General features: G+C 32.8%; 1 long non-coding RNA gene across 1 annotated transcript; it reads right to left on the bottom strand.

Moving 5' to 3' along the window:
* Positions 1-13,048: 13,048 nt before the first annotated feature.
* Positions 13,049-14,424, bottom strand: LOC132718447 (uncharacterized). The gene is made up of 3 exons (XR_009624085.1): positions 14,379-14,424; positions 13,881-13,958; positions 13,049-13,210 (listed from the first exon to the last, which is right to left on the bottom strand). It is a non-coding gene; the product is annotated as an uncharacterized LOC132718447 (long non-coding RNA).
* Positions 14,425-19,824: the final 5,400 nt, after the last annotated feature.

Here is a 19,824-nt window from a genome sequence, read left to right as displayed (position 1 = left end):
TAGTTTTGATTCATAACATTCATTTAATAATTTATCATCTTATTATTTTCAATTTCAGCAATGAAAGGTTAATTTGATTTGAAATAAATAATTCTAAAAAATTATCTTACAGCAATTTTAAACACGAATCTCTGTATGAACAGAATTTAAACGTAACAAGTAAAGATATGCATAGGATTATTTTTAACAAAATTTAGACTATCAGCCTACAGAAAAAGGGGGGAAAAAAGAAAAAAAAAGAAGGCACGAAAATATTCAAAGAGAAAATAGAAAATATCGGAATTAATCATTGAATTTGGTAGAACCAGAATATCATTTTTATTATTATGCCCAAAATATTACAATTTACAAAAAAAGTTTTAAACGATGGCCTGCAATGCCGAATTTCGAAACACTTATGTCAAGCACAATCATCAAAACAATTAATAACTTGGCAAGTAATCTGTCTAGTGACATATGAACACTCATTTCTGATATAAGGGAGATAACCACAACAATAATTACTTAGTACATACAACGGTTATGTCATCTCAGAAGTAATAATAACTGTCGTTAAATATATCATTTTCTTTTACCAGACTTTGAGCTGAAAACATAATGTATGAATTAATGAATATTATGTAAAGGGAGATAACCCAAACAATAATTGTGCAGTACATACATCGGTTATGTCATCTTAGAAATAATAATTACTGTCGTTAAATATATCATTTTCTTTTATCAGACTTTGAGCTGAAAACAAAATGTATGAATTAATGAATATTATGTAAAGGGAGATAACCCCAACAATAATTGCTCAGTACTTATATCGGTTATGTCATCTTAGAAATAATAATTGGTAGATGATGAAATACGAGTATTAAAACGTAAACAAATATCTTTTCACTTTTGATTTACATGTTATATATTCTATGTATTCTTATTCAATACTTTGTCAGCTTAAAGTAACATATTCATACTTGAATTACCAATCCTGCTAGATAAGTCATTACACTTTACACCGCAATTCATTTGACTGTATGACTATAAATTGTATACAATACAATTTTGTCATGAATTAAATATATGTTCTGTTATGTTGTGATATTTACCCACTTACTTCATAAATCGTTGTCTGTGAAATGTCTTGGTCAACTCCAATGAATTAACTTTCACTGAATAACTGAAAAACAAAACAAGCAAAATATATTGGGATATAATAATGATAAAAATATTCACTTCAGTATAAAATTTGTCTTGTCAATGTAAATTTAACACTCCTATCACCACCCCGGGAATCAACACACAGAAACTGTATGTCTTTTGTTAACATCATGATACCTTCAGACAGTCCAAAAGATAACGGTTAAGAGATGCACAAGATGACGCTTCAAACGACACACGAAACTTTCGTCTAGTAATAACTCAAGGTTGCCAATTAAACAAGAGTCAAAACCTACCAGTAACAGTGATGCAGACTAATAATACGTTAACAACTGCTTCATTGAAATAAAAGGAATCGAAAAACCTAGTGCTGAGACCGACTTTTTACATTCAACTCCAATTTCAAGCTGTTTCTAAGTAAGCATTGAACTATTGAATGACATAAACAATTTCGATCCTGTTGAAACCGGTGCAAGTAGTACTCATAGTTTTCCAAAAAGTAATTACATACGTATTTGTACTTATTGTTTGTGGTTTTAACCTAAGTATAGCAAAACAACTTTTGAAACATTTAGAAATTATTTAACAAATACGATATTTGCACTATAGTACGTTTATATCTACCCTTTTATTATACCAATAGCAATAATCTACAATATGTTCATACTCTTTATCACACTGTTTATCCGTCACGTTAGGGTTCTCATTACATCTGGCAGCCATCTGACTACCATAAATAATTTCTAATTTCTGTACGACTTATTAGTCTGACTCCTGGAAAAAGAAATAATATACGTACTTCCTTGTGAATGAGATAGGAGTTTGAAGGTTTAATCACTGGTCTATGAGTACTTGTAAATTATTGTCAATATGCCATTAAATTTAAATATTAGTAATCTTTAATTGAAACCTTCCATTTTCTTCTGATATATTAAGGAAGAACAAATACACATTTTGATGAGCGAAAGTAAACGGATCTGACTTTTAGTAAGATTTAAGGTACTTTCAGAAACATTGATATATTACGGCGGGATTATTCAATGGATTCGAACAAGAGCTTCGGAAGTCAAGTTGTATTGTTTTATAGAGGTGATAAAAGTGTATATGCAAATAAAATCAAAGTGCTGCAAGCACTGAAGTATACATTGCTTGACAATACGGTCTCTATTTGTGTTATCAAGACCATGTGATTTTAATCTAGTGACCTCAGTAGAAGTCATCTTCTAGTTACAGTCAATCCCGAACACAAACCTAGGCTTATTTGTTCTCAAGTTATTAATAGGAAAAGAAAGAGGTGTTGTTCCAACAGACTAGTGCTGTGTTTTTCCAGGCAAGATTATATGGTTTGCGAAACTGAAGAGCAATACATAAATCAGTTTGCAAATCCTGTTTATTATCTGCAGTATACAATACTGAAATAGTAAAATAGAGTCTTCAAAGTTTTTATTTTATCAATTACTATAAAAACAAAGCCAACATGCAGGTTTGTAGGCTATAAAAATGTGGAATTGAATCATTCAGCAAGACTTAAAGTAAGGTGAACATTTTTGTTTACATGCAAAACACATTCAATGGAAAAAATGCACGCCAAAGTGCAATAATTGATTCAAAATAAAAGTATTTGTACTTGACAAAATTTATGCATCAAAGCCTTAAGCCCTCCCACAAGGCAAATTTTATCTCAGGGCTAAAATTAAATCAATCTTGATAGAGGTCTACTAAACATGTAAAGGTTTCATGCCAACTATCAAACATCTAGCCTTTGTCAATCCAGAGGAGAATATTTCTTTAAGTTTTGTTCTTTACATGTTTATACATTTAAGGAAAACCTATGACACTCTGGTGCTATTTCACAAGGGGCAACATTTGAACAACTTTGGCAAAGGACGTACTGATGATATTATATACCAAGTATCTAAACTCTAAGCCTTAAGCCTTCTGATAAGAAGATATTTTAAAAAGTTTTTGATATATACATATAAGGAAAACCTTAATATTTGACCCCCAGGGATGATGCTAATTTTGACCCTTGAACTGTAACGCGAATGTTCTTGGTAGAGGTTCACTTCCCAATGTTTCATGACAAATATCTAACCTCTAGCCTTTGTCAATTCAGAGGAGAATATTTTAAGTTTTAACTACATACATATCAGAAAAATCTATGAACCCTAGCACAGGGCTAATTTAACCCCCCGGGTATGATGTGGAAATCTTGTAAATGTCTACCAGACAATGCCTTATGCAAAATATCTATGCTCTAGGCCTTATAAAAGTCTTTGAACAACTTTGGAAGCCCTTCACTCCTGGAACAACCCTGCCAAATTTGGTTGAAATTGGACATGTTTTTCAAAAGATGTTTACTATATTATGTATAAAACACACACGCACACGCACACGCACACGCACACGCACACACACACACACACACACACACACACACACACAAAAGGGAATCGCTGTATGCCAACGCAACATCTACATGCATCAGACCGGCAGTCAAACATATTTTCAAAAAATAAAATGACAATCACGTTGTTGATGTGTCCACTCTTGGAAGCCTTGTGAAATTTAATAAAAGCTTTATAATATTTAGAATAAACTTTCATTTTTTCATTCCAAACTGTAATCAAACAATATGAGGTATGGTACATGGTATGGTCAACCTAGTGAATCTCCTTCGAGCTAGGTGGGGAGGAGTGTGGAAATCCAAAGAATAGTAAATCATGTTTAAAGCATGTGGATTTACTGAGTCCATCAGAAAGTATTTAAGCACTAAGTTGAAATTTATATGGCATAATGCACTTTATATGTGTTAAGCTATATATCAAAATTAGGTACCCAATATCTTTATTTTATGTTTACTATAAAGAATTAATAAATTTCTTTTATATAATCTATGAATTCAGTTTCTAGTATGCTCTCTTTTGGATTGGCTTTTATTACTGGCTGTGCTTTTTGTGCTACCATACTATTGTTTCCGGCACCTTTACTCCATGTAAGCAAATGAAGTAATTGAAGACCAGGACCTGTCCTGTTCACCCTGTCTCGATATCGGGTCTGTCTTGGTACAGACCACCCTGTCTCATGGTCTGCAAGTTCCTACATGTATGGCCAGCTGGGACAGTTTAATGTCACCGAGGAGAACTCCATATAGTTTTTTGACAATCCATAAATATTTTACAATCCAATAGGAAAAAATGATCCATGTAGTATTTTATTAATCTAAACCCTCTAAGCTATCATCATCTTGCAAAATAAAACTTACTGGTAAGGAGTTAATTAAGGGCTTCTCCCCCTCATACAATTAAGGTCACATTAAGAAGTAGTACTGTTACAAAGCCTTATCAAAAATTAAGTCACATATATAGACAATAATTAATTTTTCACAATATTGATTTAATACAAATAAATCATTAATATATGCAGTCCAGCCAATAATAAGCTAAAAATATTTATCAATATCAAAGAGTGAGAAAATAAAATGCAGCCTGACTAAAACCCAAACCAAAGACACTCAGAATACCATACCTCAGCAGAACCAAAAAACCCAGAACCCTTGGAATACCATACAGCAGCTCTACAGCTTAAACATTTTCAGTCTCATAGTTCTATGCATTGACATAACCCCCAGCATATTGAAATTTGTCCTTTTTCATTGGAACACCTAAGTAACAAAGTGAATTGACTAATGATTGAGTTATATACCGTCATAGACGTATATTGGACCCTGAAAGTAACAGGGTGGGACTATCACAGGGTAAGAAAAATGTGCAGTTTGACCAGAATCAAACTTGAATCAGAATATTGAACATGTGTGTGGGCTGTACTGACTGAGCTATTTAGCTGGGAATGTCAATAATCTATTATACATGGGCATAGAAGTCAAAGAAACATTTATTGATAATGACCACGTATTAAAAGTAAATTATATCAGAAACATCTCTTGAAAATGATATCATTTAATTTTTGACCCACAATTATTACCACTTCCATCTAATGGGCCTAATCAAACTGAGCCTGCAGCATTTTATAATTTTGCTGTCTGTCAGACATGGCAATTTCTTATTGGTTTCATTTTTCTTCATTTGAAGGGTTGTAACTCATGTTTACTAAATAGTTTGTTCTTATTTGTCTATCTTAGTCTGTATATTAACATAAAACTATTTCCTTTATATTAACAAACAGTAAATATTAAGATGAAAAATTTACCAGTTGAAGAAATTCATCAAATGGATGGAGGTCCAGAATGAAGAATATGGATAGATTTTTTGACCGGCTTTATGTACCTTCTAGTTATTGTGGCAAGGAATTTTATAATTAGTCAGTTAAACCTGGTTTTTCAGTTAAGATTTCATCATAAAGATCTTCAGGACTCTAAATAAATTAATATTTGTGGTTTCAGGGAAAACTAAATAACTATTTATGCTAAAACTGATCATAAACACCAATCTAAATATTTTGAATGTTGAGTGTCATATTTCACTCTTCACCGGGATTATTACAGGTCGATCCTTTTTTACTAATGGCTTTAATATGACTGCCCATGCAATCATAAGCTCATTTATGGCTACTAATTTTACCTTTAAATATATTAATAGTCTAAAGGGTTATGGAAAAAACGGCCGGACTGAGTGATTTGATTGTAAATAATATATTTCAAAATATATTTCTGAACATGTGACAGACCTATCCAGTACTGAGGTTAAATTGGTGTACATTTCTAGTGGTGACAGGGCCCATGGTGGAATTTTACTCACTCAGGGCAGCAAACAGAAATCTCCACTACAACACCATTATACAGGTCCTTAAACAAAGGGAAGAGAAGGTCTAGAAAAAATATCGTCTCAAAAATATCAAATACTGAATTCATATTTTAATAATTCTAATATATGTCTATAGTTTGTAAAGGAGAATCTCCTGTCTTATTTTTTAATGTAGACGCACCGGTCTGAACCACAAGGTTTCGGAAAGAGCCAACCCGACAGGCAAAATACTAAAAGGTTAGCTCGGTTTCAGGCGAAAACAGGGAAGACACTATGACAAAGTGGTTAATTTGTTGTATTTTGTGTTTTTTGCCTTGCAAAACAAATAAATGCCATGGCACAAATCTGCCACCATATTATTTACTTATCCAAAGATATAAACATGCATAAATAAAACTGTTTACTATTTAGGGGAGATAATTATGTGTAACCGGCCGGATAGCTCAGTTGGAAAAACGGTATTCTGAAAGTCAGCTAGGTGGTCAAGTCACTGTCATGCTGAGACATTTAAATATTAATAGGTTAATAAGAATACATGTAGACTTGGAAGTGACGGTCTGCAAATATGCATTTACAGATAAGCATTTTTCTGCACATAAATAAAATCTATTCAGATTTTATATATTTAAACATTTTCATAGAATGTATTAAATGTATCATAATATTAAAGATGCCTGCATTCAGATGAAAAAAAATGTTTTCAAGGAAATCAAATATATAAAAAACAATGCACGACCAATGTACAGTTTTAAAACATAAACACAAAATTGCACATCTTCCAATGAACAGTACATATGAAAACTGTGCAAACTGACAGATATAGAAATAAAAACAATAAAACCCCGTTTTCTTGCGTAAATTTCTTTGTTCTATGAACGCGTAAATCTGGTCACCTTTTTAAAAAACATAGCTAACACGAATTCGATCTTTTTTTGCACAGCATTATAAACCTTTCTGTTTATGGTAGAAATCCATTGTAAAATTCATAGTCACAGATTTGAGAAATGATCATTCATTTACAAAAAAAAACAAAAAAACATAACTTTTGTTATCGATTGATTCAATAAAACCAAAAAAGATACGGTTTGTTAATACAAATTTGTTTTACAAATAAATATAAAAAGGTATCATCTATCCTGTGTGACGCACCCAAGTTAGCTACATTTATTATTCCCGTGCTAAGTCGCGGTGGTACTTGGAATAAGTATGTGATAATGTTACGACAGCCATCCTGTTTCTCCTCGGACAGTTTCTTCTGCCTGAAATATAATATGAAATTAATACTTGCAATTCAAAGTTTGTTTGCTTCATAAAGATTATCGATTTACTATTTCGAACTTTTTCCCAAATGTTTTTTTTCATTGGCTGCAACCATCATGTGATCAATACACCTTATTTCATGGTCATTAAAATGATGCCTTTAATCGGACATATAACAATTTTATTTACAAATAATTTGATGAATCAATCCAAGAAGCATTTAAAATAATAAAAATCATTGCATATAAATTGTAAATATGTGTTAAACAACACATTCTCTAAACGAAACATGATAGACTCAACCAAAGCATGCGTCTGCTTCTCTACCTAATTAAGTACTTGAATGAACATGATTTGCAAACCAAATTCAAGAGTTAAACCTATTGTAAAAATAATAATATGACCACAGCAGATTTTGTACAGGAAACACTCATCCACTCTTAATATTCATAATATATTTCGTCAGTATCTTATACAACGACGGTAGAAGTCTTTCAATAACTTGCACGCGTCTGAGAGGAAAACTAGAAATGGCGGTGCGATTGGTCATTTAAAATACTTTACACTTCATAAGTAGATTGGACTTGGAATCCAGCAGCGCTGTGTGTATTTGTAAAATACAGAAGAAAACTCCAAAGGTGGCTGAAGGGTTTAATATCATGTTCCCACTGCTTGAAATCAAGGGAAACAACTCTTACACAATCAATACACGACTTCATTGGATGAATTGTCTTTCTTTTAAATACGAAATGACTATATGTTTACATTTCTTTAAAACGTTATGTCTCAACACATATTATTTTTAAATATATTTACAGTCAGCTCTTTGCTAGAAATAAAATGTTTGATATTAAAAATAATACGTTGAGACCCTTTAACATGATAACGGAATTTTAGTGCAAAATCTCGGTAAGTTTGAGTCAATTTTAGTAGTAACATGTCTTTTTGTGTTGTTTGTTTTGTTTCAAATCTCGCCAACACTGTAAAAAATATGACCACTTCCTTGCTATACTTGTAGTGGAAGACCACAGGTCCCAAATGTGCCACTCCGTGCATTTTCAACGCGGACTCATAAGTACACAAACGATGTTCCATAATCTACTTGATTAAAATCCAATATTACTGGCGTAATTCGAACCTACAGCGATGAGGAGAAAGTGATTTGATGTAAAAGAACCTTACCACTTGGCCACGGATGACACATTTAGTTCCATGTAAATGTAGAGTATACAGTTTATTCTTTCTACAACACTTTTTTCCAAAAGAATGGAATTCTGAGTGTCCTGAGTTCGAGTCCCGGTCAGGGTGTACATTTTTGTGTCGCCTCTACGGAGTAGTGGCGACATATAGGGATCACTTCTCCGTCGTCTGTCTGCCCGTCTGTCTGTCCGTCCGTCCGTCCGTCACAAAACTTGTCCGGACTACTCCTCTTAAACCTCTGGTGCAATTTCATACAAACATTACAGAAATGATCAGTACCAAGTCTAGTTGTGCATATTGTCAGCATTTTCCGGTTCAATGATTTTTGTCAGAGTTATGGCCCTTTAATAATTTTTAATTTTAAAGTTTGTCCGGACTACTTCTCTTATACCACTAATGCAATTTCAATGAAACTTTACAGGATTGATCTGTAGCTCAAGTCCTTGCGCATATTGCACGGGTTTTCCGGTTGAATGATTTTTGGCCGAGTTATGGTCCTTTGATAAAAAGGTGTTTTTTTTTCTGTGTGTTGCCAGATACACAAAATCTTGTCCGGACTACTCGTCATAGACTACTGGTGCAATTTTATCCAAACTTTACAGGAATGATCAGTACCAAGTCTAGTTGTGCACTGCCGTCTGTCGAAAAAATTGTCTCAACATGAAATTGGCCATCATGAGGCGACACATGTGATCACTGATTGCTCTTGTTCTTACTCTGTGACATTAGGCACCGGCACCCAACGTGGGGCTGTGACTGCATATAACTCAGAGTTTGATTTACATTGCTCTGTAACTCTGTGAAATTTGAGGACGAATTTCAATATAGCAGGGGAGCATGTCACGGTTCAGAACTGTTCACTATTTAGGGGAGAAGATGTGTAAACGGCCAGATATCAGACGGCAGAGCCGCGGAACGGTATTCCGAGTGTCCCGGGTTCGAGTCCCGGTCAGGCTGAACATTTTTCTCTCTATGTGACGGATGGAAATAAATAACAAATGCATATAGAACTAAATTATGTATTGTCTGTTTACTGCAACTTATTCGAGCTTCTTTTCAACAACACACTAGTATATAAACATGTATAAGAAATGGATAAGGGTACTAAAATTCTCTTGTATCTTTATTAACCACATGTCAGCAGAGAAAAGTGCTCCAGGTACACCTATTTGGGAGGTAATTTTTTATCAGTGGTGTTATAAACCCATCCAGCTAGCTTGACAAAATAAACTGTATTTTTTGTCCCAGATACGAGTCAGTCCAATATGGGCTAAACCTAGACCATCCAATATGGAAACCGAATGAAATACACGTGGGGAAATACATATAGGTGCGCCTATATAACTCTGAAGTAGTCGTAAGACCCATTATAATTAACAAAATACTAATTTAACATTAGCATAATATTATACAATCCTGGATGTTTAAAAACAAAGTCCATAAAATTAATTTGCATAACTGTTAATTTATTATATATATATACTAGTAAATAAAGGATTTTTTTCATATACATTTTGTAAATTTTACAAAGAAACTGACATTTCACTGGCTCACTTAATTCTATGAGATGACCTTAATGATTTGTTCGTTAAATTATGGCATACTGTCTAAAAAGGCGTGTGTAAGGTCAATTGATACACATGTAACCAATGCCATACTCAAAAAACAAAAAAGGCGGCTTTAAGAATCAACGAATCATTTGACGTTATACCGCTTGTTAGAAGGCTATAATTATGTTGATTTTTCCACATGTTCTTTCAGATTCAGTTATATATCCCAGGTGAAACAGTTGTGAATTATTGCAAGGACCAGCGGAAACCTCAACCTAATCACAAACTTTCTACGGTAAAGCCGCAGACAAAAAATAATCCGGAATTCGAACACACAGTGGTGGGAACTTCAAGATCAGCAAACTTTAGATCTTGGACGCGGAAACAAAATACAAAAATTAGTACCAGAATGCAGTGAATTTATATTATTTTTTTTTTGTGTGTTTTGAGCAAGTTTGTGTGATCATTTTTTTTTCTATCAGCACCACTGAAAGTAAGACGACGTGTACAAGTTTTCATAATTTGCTAATATTCTATATAGCTTAAAATGGATAACTACTTCCCTACCAAATAACAAATACCAGAATGTTGTGTGTGGTTTATGATGATTCGAGTTCAACATCGCTATGAAAAGTATTTTAACTAGAAGGGTCAACGTTGAAAAAAATACAAAATTAAACGTTTCATACATCACAACAATATCTTCATATGAATACTCAAAATCAATTTTCGCCTCTTTATCATGATCAGTATTTGCATCGGTATTGCCGTCCATGCACCGCCCTCTTTTCCTGCTTGTTCTGATAGACCAACTTTAGCTGGAAAATCAACTTGTACTACAACTGACTGCGCAATTGTTTCGTCTCCAATTTTGGGCCTCCGTCTGAAAAGATAACACGATGGTATACATGTACATCTATAGTTTATCAGTGTGTTTAAAAGTCTAGAAACAAAGTGATCACTCGGAAGCATTAATCACAACAAAAATACTAAAGAATTGCAGACTCGGTTTGATTGAGTCTGTACATGAGGGATAATGAATAAGTGCAACATCCGGAGTTAAAGTCCGGAGATGTAGCTATGTATAATGATTTAGTGTTGTTAAAGTTACCATGTCCAACCTTTGTCGGTATTATTAAAAAAATACTTTGCTCATTTTGAGTAAAATAGTAGATTTTGGACTTCAACGGAATGATTTGCAACTTTTTTGACTGCCTGCCTATTGCATATGGGATAATTATCTTGTAGATTTGCAATCTTAAGGTATTAGGACCCTAATGGGCACTATCAGAAACTAAAAAATTGACATCATAGGTCAGATGTATACCTTAAAGTACACCTGTATGCAAAATTTACACAAAGTTTACCGTACGGATATCAAGTTATGGCCACTTTTCTGAACTCAAGCTAGGATGTTATGAGGGCACTTTTTTTAGAAATGCGGAACCTTTACATAATCTGCAATAACATTCTAATGAAAAATGTTTTCCCATTAATTTTTGGTAAGAAACAAATAGTACCATTCAGCTAACAATCCTCATAAGCAAAATTATGGTTTCTACTTTAAATTTATGAAATCTGTATAAAATGTTACCCTACCCCACCCATTTTTTATCACGTGTCCGACCATTTTTCTACTTAGGGAGCCTAATTTAAAAAAAATCTTAAAATTTACCCAAATGAGTGCCTGTTTTCAAAGTTTACTTAAATTTTTAAAAAGGTATATTGGTTGATCTTATAAAATATGAATTACTTTTACCGTCTAGTTTTGATTATATTACACTTTGAAAATATCAGGTACCATATTTATAACTAGATTAAGCATAATATAGCCAATAAATACCTATATAAATTAAAAAATCTAAATTAAACACTTTTTTCTTTCCAAATGGGACATGAGAGATACATTAATAATGTTTAAAGAAAAAAAAGAAAGAAAAAAAAAGTTGACCCTTCTGGGGATTGAACCCATGGCCCCTCATTTTCAATGTAGTTAACAGTAGTTCTAGCCTATTTGAATACTCTTCAAAGCGGAGGTAATGCATTGGGGTGCTAATACCTTAAGTCATATATGTTTTCAACAAAATGTGTTTTCATATTCCAAGTTGTGTAGTTTGGTATAAGAATTATTAGACGTATCGCTTGAAGGACATTGACGGCAGAAACTTGAAATTAACTGTGGAGTGCTACCTCAAAGTCTGTGAATGACACTTATTAAGGGGGCAGGTGACATATTCGAATGATGGCCCCGGTCATTTTTTTTAAATAACTCAGACATGGTGTTTTGAAGGTACTGGAAACTTCTGATATTTCTCCGTCATTGAAATTCTTTCTTGTTTGTGTGTAGGAAATGAGAAAGATTTTTGGGTTTTTACCCGAAACTAAGCATTTTGGTAGCTTTGTATGTATTTCTGACTCTCCGAATGGAGGTGAAAAAGTTAAAAATCAGGTTTTGACAGTTGGCGCCAAACAAGAAAGAATTTCAGATAAATTTTGTGAAAAATCTAAACGTATGACAGACACTTTATTGGTCATTTTTGAAAATTCCATAGCTTGCACTGCGTGTTGGTGATAACTTTAAAGGAATCGTATCGGGCGGATTCTTGAGTATGCTGCACCTTCATGAACATTGCCCATTTTTATTTTTTTTATTTTATGTGTGATTTTGGCTTGGTGGGGGTAAATATAAATTGCTGTCAGTCACTTTTTTTAAGGAGCAATGCATGCAAACTATTATTTTCTTCAATGTATGTCATATATCATTTAATAATGCTGTGCAACTGGTTATCTGCCTGTGAAACAGATTTTGAAATGTTTGGAATTGTGTTTCTGGTCACACTGAAATACAAAATTGTTCATTTTTAGGTCCCCTGTCCCCTAAAAATACCGAATGAGACTAAAAGAAGTGTTGGAGCACCACACTAAATACCGTATCACGGTATATACCGGACAAGGTGCTTGGATGAATAAATGCTGATATATCACCTTTTTACCCGCCGAAACGCAGTTTTAGACGTCTAATTCATCTCATTACACCGATTTATGTACAAGCAAAACTCCAAAACTCCAACACGTGATCGAGTTCAGTTCAAAGAAAATAGTAAAGAAAATAATTAACGTATACTAACCACTATCTTGCAGTCTTGAGAATCAAACGGGTAGTATTTGATGTTGATTGTGCACTGTGCTGTAAAGCTGGCAGGAATCAACCATCCAACAACTCCAAAACTGAGAAGGTAAACAGGGCAGCTTGCAATGTCTGAATTATCGTTCAGCAATTTAATTTCATCAGCGCTGAAAATACATATAAGCATTACATGTTTGCTTGTTTTTACTTACTCCTATATTTTTCAGGGTACACAATTTTGGTGTCGATAGTTTGCATGACATAATTGTCGCCATGTGTCATCTTTGATTGCAAAGAGAATGCATTTGTTCTGTGTGTCAAATTGTCTTAATGGTAAAAATCTAGAAACAATGAAATTGCTGAATGGTCAAATGCTTTTATCTTTTATTTCTCAAAGTTAGTTTTTATTTCGTTTTGGTGTACTTTTATATTATCCAAAATGTTACTGTTTGGCCAATTAGCTGAACCATTTTTTCGTCTGTTGCTTTTTGGCAATAAGTAGTTTTATTAAATTAGTACATGTATTTTGTATGGAAGTCAAAATACTACTTTGTTTACATTTTGCTACTTTCATAATGTTCATATTCATCGTTACTTTCTTCAGGTAAAAAGCATCTAACATTCTCTAAGACCATTATTTATACATTATAAAATTCATGTTTGGCCTTTCTAAAGATGCAAAAATATATTTCTCTCTGAGGCAAAATATGCCTTTAAGTGCACTGCGCAGAAAGGAAGTGCATTAAAACATGTCAGTCTGTATGGTTTATGGATTTATAGATATGATTACTGTGTTGAAACATATCCGTTGTGCTGTGATGTATACAAAATACTTACGCATTACTTAAAACAAGGGGCGGCGTCCATACGTCTGATATCTGAGGGTGTACATTGTAAACGGCCGTCTAGCCAAGACTGCAAGAAATAATTTTATGTGGTTAAAATCAACATTTGACTATTTGGTACAAAATCAAAGCAATTTACGTTACAAGCCAAAGAAAGCGTTCCAAGTCAATATGGATCGTTGAAGTTTCAAAATATTCTTGACAGAATCAGATTCTTGAATTTTTAACTTTAATAAATAATCAGATTATTTAAAGAAGAGACAAATACCTTTTGTAACTCCTTACAGAATATATGAACTAGTTTTAATTTATTAAAGAAATTTCGAAGTCTTTAATAATACTTGTTAAAGTGACAAGAAAATAGTGTCAATTTGTAAAAAATATAGGAAATATTTAGAGTAATAGTTGATTTATAATCCATTTAAAATAATAAAGATTTAAAACTGTTTAATGTGAAGTTTCATTTGATATATTTACAAAATAAACATACCGCGGTTATGAATCCCACACAATGTAAACGTTGGGAAACAATGTCCTGAAAGATCAGTACAATAATTTGATAAGCAATATTTCTTATAAATAATACATTTTGGTTGGGGTTTTTTTGTAGCATCAACACAAAAGAGATCATATGGCGACTTTCCAGCTTTACTGGTGCATTATATCAGGCACTAACGGACACCTGAGCAGAACCATCTACTTTCCGTGAGCCAGCCAGATAGCTTCCTCACATGAACAAATCAAAAATCCCTGTCAGGATTCGAACCCACAGCGATGTTTTGAAGTCAACGACCTTAACCACTCAGTCACTGACGGCCATATAAGCAGTATATGATTAATATGAACCAGTGTATCTTAAGATACATATGGTATCTTTTATTGTCCATTTAATGAAAAGCAGAACAATAATACACACTTTGTATATACGGTTTTAAAACATCTCAATTATTTTAATAGATACACAAACACAATCAAAAGCTAGCATAAAAACAAGCTAGTTGCATAATTCATAATAAAGCTTAATTAATACTGAATTCAGTCTTAACATCAAATTACGATATATAGAGTGTTCAAAACATCATGACCTCTCATTATTGATTAGAACATTAATATATGCATTATGCAAATGGTAAGATCACATATTCAAGGATTATTCCGTCGGTTCCACTAAGTATTAAATCTCACGGACCACCCTGGCAATACCAGAAAATACTGGATATTAGGATCAACGACTGAATATTGCGAATTTATTCGTATTAGTACATTCTAATACGGTTTAGTAAGGATGAAGGATGTGCTTTACTTTTTTATCCGTTGTCAAATATTAAACAAATACTACTATACACGACTACAGCTACGATACAGACCAATGCAGATTATCACGAATGATTTCGGCGTCAAATCAGTGGGTATTCAGAAATAACACTTTCGACGCTGTTTAATAATAATAATAATAATAATAATGACGATTGTTACCAGTTCCGTTATGTGCATAAGTCCGAACTGCAGGTCTATAGTTGTTTCATTTGCTGGCCTCAGTTTCTTTGAGTACGACGCGAACAAGTCGGTGTGTAATTTTTCTGTGTCGTTAATTGTGTAGGTTCCAACATTTTGTATGGCACCAAACCAAACTGAAATGTAAAATGCCCTACTTTAGATCTAGAAATTTCACGCAATCATGCTTTATGTCGACAGACAGACAGACAGACAGACAGAGAGACAGGTAGACAATTGATTCACTCAAATAAGGCTTATGGCGGGGACAGTAGCTTGATTTTACTACTACCGTCCATGAGTAGGCCCAATCAAACTGAGCATGCAACATTTTCAATTTTCCCGTGTTTGACTTTCTATAGGGTTGAATTTCTGTTTTATTCCATTTTATAAGCCTATGATGACATAATAACAGCATATTTACAGGAAAACGATCAAGATTATCATAGTAATGTTAATGTACAAAGTATAGCAGAATAACTCTGTCTAATTACTGGTCTATTTAAATACCTTTCACTGACGCATTGTAGCTATATATTCTGAATTTATTTATAAGTTCAACCAATTCGAACACTAGAGTACTAGATCATATCCAATAACGCGTATCAATATATTGTTATCTTATATCATTAAATAAAACACGTTTTAATATAAAATGATATTCGTCTTCGATTTGCCACATTGTATACAAATTATTTGATTTAAATGGGTCGTATGTGGCCAAGGTCATCTGCGAGCTTTAATTTAGAAACAAAACACGTGAACGGGAAAACGCTTGACGCTGAAAATGTTTAGACATTGAATATAGCTGAATTCTTAAAGATGATATTATGTCATTAAATAAGCTCTATTGTACTGAATATGTTTTGTTTTCCGGTTGTGAATAAAATGATAATTTAACCTTTGTTTTATAATATATAAAAACATCAAACCAAGCAGCAACCAATCCAAGTGAACATAGTTAATCTTTCAATATTGAACACCAATTGATGTATTTTACTATATATGATTTGAGGTAAAGATCCATTACGTTGTAATTAAGGATGTAACAGCACTTAGTATGTATATATTTATTCTTCTAAAACAATTTCCAAACAACCAAGAATATGTTAAATATGAACTGCTAATGTTTATACCCACAGGGAAATCTGTCATTATTTTATTAAATCTATATATATATAATATAAACAAGGGATAGAAGTCGTGGCCTCGCACTACCAGCACGGGTTCGTAAAATGCATTTACACGTGTAAACTGTATAAAATATCCTCTATTCCATCAAAGTTTTTGTAGAAGTTAATATATGAACGAGTCATTACCTAAGTTCTACTACAAACACTTCATTAAAACCTGTAACATTGCAGGAAATAATTTACATTTCAATATTTACATTGGCTGTCAAGTTGTCGTCCATTTTGCAGGTGTGTTTATATTCCGAGTATTTTCATTGGCTGATGAAAAAACCGCTATTCGTCGCGGCTATATGCCGTTATTAACCGGATTATTATTTTTCATTAGCCAATGAAATTGACAGTTACTAACAGAAGTTGGATTTACGCATTGGAACATACGGGCAACATCAAAATGGAAGCCGAAGATAGAAATCATCAAAACAAACATAAATTGTTACAATAATTTTTACTTGCATCATTGATGGTGGTGGATAATTGTTATTTAACCAAGTACATGATTAAACTTTCTTATAAGAGCATACGTTTGCTTTTACACGTGTAATTTTACAAACCGAAATTTTACGAAAGTGTGTAAAAATGAAACATGAAAGTTTATTTTTAATAATATCTTGTCCATGTAACAAAGCGAGTCATTTTGTTTTAAATTATCGATTATTTCATCAATGTCCTACAATCAGAAGAAAAAAACTGTTGTATACTGCGTTGTATTCACTTTTTCATGAATTGAGGAATTTTGAGTTGTAGCCCTTGTTATATTATATATATAGTGGGAAAGGAAAAGAAATGACAGAATCCCCTGTGTTTATACCCATTTTAAGTTATCACTAAATTATTAAAATATACGAGGGCTGCTGTTTATTGTCCTTTATTTTGTGATCCACGTGGGACACGACAATAAACAATTCATATCTGTATAGGGTAATTAAATACCTACACAACAGTGTACAAATGTACATGTTGTTACGAGCCAGGCGTAACGAGAAAGAAAAGCCAGCAACAAACTTGTAACAATAACAAATTTATTACAGAAAAATTATTAAAGAAAAATAAAATAACAAATTATGATTACAAATACCTGAAGTCCAAATAAAAATGAAAATTACAAATGTCTAGTCTGATCCTGGAATGATCCTTTTTGAATAGCACAGTTTAATCCAAGTTAAATCCAAGAACACTTTAGAATAAATTCCCACAATAAAATCCACAAGAATAATTAATAATCCAAGCTCCAATAAATCACTGAATTTCCAAGTTGAATAATAGTGCAAATATATTGATTTCTTAAAAGGTTACTGATGACTTAATAGATCACTGATGACTAAAAAGGTAAAAGTAATGAAAAATGTCTCATTATATATATTAACTAAGAAGTTTCTAGAATAGTCTTCCATTTACTACAGTAATCATAATCTAGCAACTTCACCAATAAAGATCATTCCTGAAATTTCTATCAAAATATAATGCATGAGTTTTCTACAACAGTTAAGAACGTTCTAGTACATACATGTAGTTTATGTTCTAAAAATAGAACAATGATAATATTGGAAATACCAACTGGTCAGATACAAACTATATACATGTAATATGTTGCATACATAACACTTCCCCTCTTCAAGAAAAAGAAATATGAATGAAATGAATATTTCTTTTACATAAATCCAAACAATGTAACTTACAAATAACATAGGAGAAATGTTAAACAATTTTATACATTCATTCATATATATGTGTCTTACAAACAATAGCAAACAACAACAAAACAAAATCAATCATATCATATACATGTTTAATTTAAAATACTGCAAATAACAGTTTTAGACACGTGAAAGTGCATCAGGGACTAAATTATCTTTCCCTTTAATGTGTCTAATGTCAAGACTATATTCTTGCAAAAATAAGCTCCACCTCAACAACCTTTGATTTTTGTTTTTAAGTTTATGCAAGAAAGTGAGGGGATTGTGATCACTAAAGACAACGACAGGCAACTTTGAAGAAGTTAGATAAACTTCAAAATGCTGAATAGCAAGAATAAGAGCAAGGCACTCTTTCTCTATAGTAGAGTAATTTTTCTGATGTTCATTAAACTTTTGAGAAAAGTAACAAACAGGATGGTCAACACCATTGTTGTCTTCTTGGATCAATACACTTCCAGCACCTATGTCACTAGCATCTACAGCTAACTTAAAGTTTTTATTAAAATCTGATGCCAAGAGAACTGGTGCACTCTTAAGTAATGGCTTTAAGGCTGTCAAAATGCCATTTGACACTTGTCATTCCAAATGAATTTGTTTCTTTTCTTTAACAAATTTGTCAATGGTTCTGCAATAACCGAAAAATTATTACAAAATTTACGATGATACCCTGCCATTCCAAGAAATCGCATCAGTTGTCTTTTACAAGTTGGCACAGGAAATTCAGAGATAGCTTTGACCTTAGCTTCTATTGGTTTAACTTTACCCTGTCCCACTACATGTCCTAAAAATGTTAAAATTGCATGACAAAATTCACTTTTTGCAAGATTAACTGTCAATTTAGCATCACTAAGTCGGTCGAAGAATGCTCGTATAGTTTTGAGATGTTCCTCCCATTCATCAGAGTAGATGATTGCGTCATCAATGTATGCGTCACATCCGTGTAGCCCAGATATTACCATGTTAATAAGTCTCTGAAAAGTTGCTGGTGAGTTTTTCATACCAAATGGCATGGCTTTATATTGATATAAGCCGTCTGGTGTTACAAAGGCTGATATTTCTTTAGCTCTATCAGTAAGTGGAACTTGCCAGAATCCTTTTAGAAGATCAAACTTTGTTACATACTTTGCTTTTCCAATTTTGTCAATACAATCATCAATTCTTGGTATCGGAAATGAATCAGTTTTTGTTACAGAGTTCACTTTACGATAATCTGTACACATTCTATATGTTCCATTTGATTTTGGTACAAGAATACATGGAGAGCTGAAACTGCTTTGACTTGGTTCAATAAAGTCATTATCCAATAAATACTGAACTTCTTGTCTTAGGTACTTTTGTTTTACAGGATTCGTTCTACATGGATGTTGTTTTATTGGTTCAGAGTTTTCAAGAATGACATCATGATGCATTTTATCAGTCCGTGTGGGAATATCAGGAAATAAGTGTTCATATTCATAAATAAGCTGTTTCAGTTCATCTCGTTTCGATGGTTCTAAGTGAGCAAGTTTTTCATCCAGATTTTTCATAATATCAGAGTTTTCAAGCTTTGCTGAAC

Source organism: Ruditapes philippinarum, unplaced genomic scaffold, assembly GCF_026571515.1.
Source record: "Ruditapes philippinarum isolate M1 unplaced genomic scaffold, ASM2657151v2 ctg1244_1_1_1_1, whole genome shotgun sequence".
In the NCBI taxonomy this organism is placed as follows: domain Eukaryota; kingdom Metazoa; phylum Mollusca; class Bivalvia; order Venerida; family Veneridae; genus Ruditapes; species Ruditapes philippinarum.
This window is presented reverse-complemented; position numbering and strand designations above follow the sequence as displayed.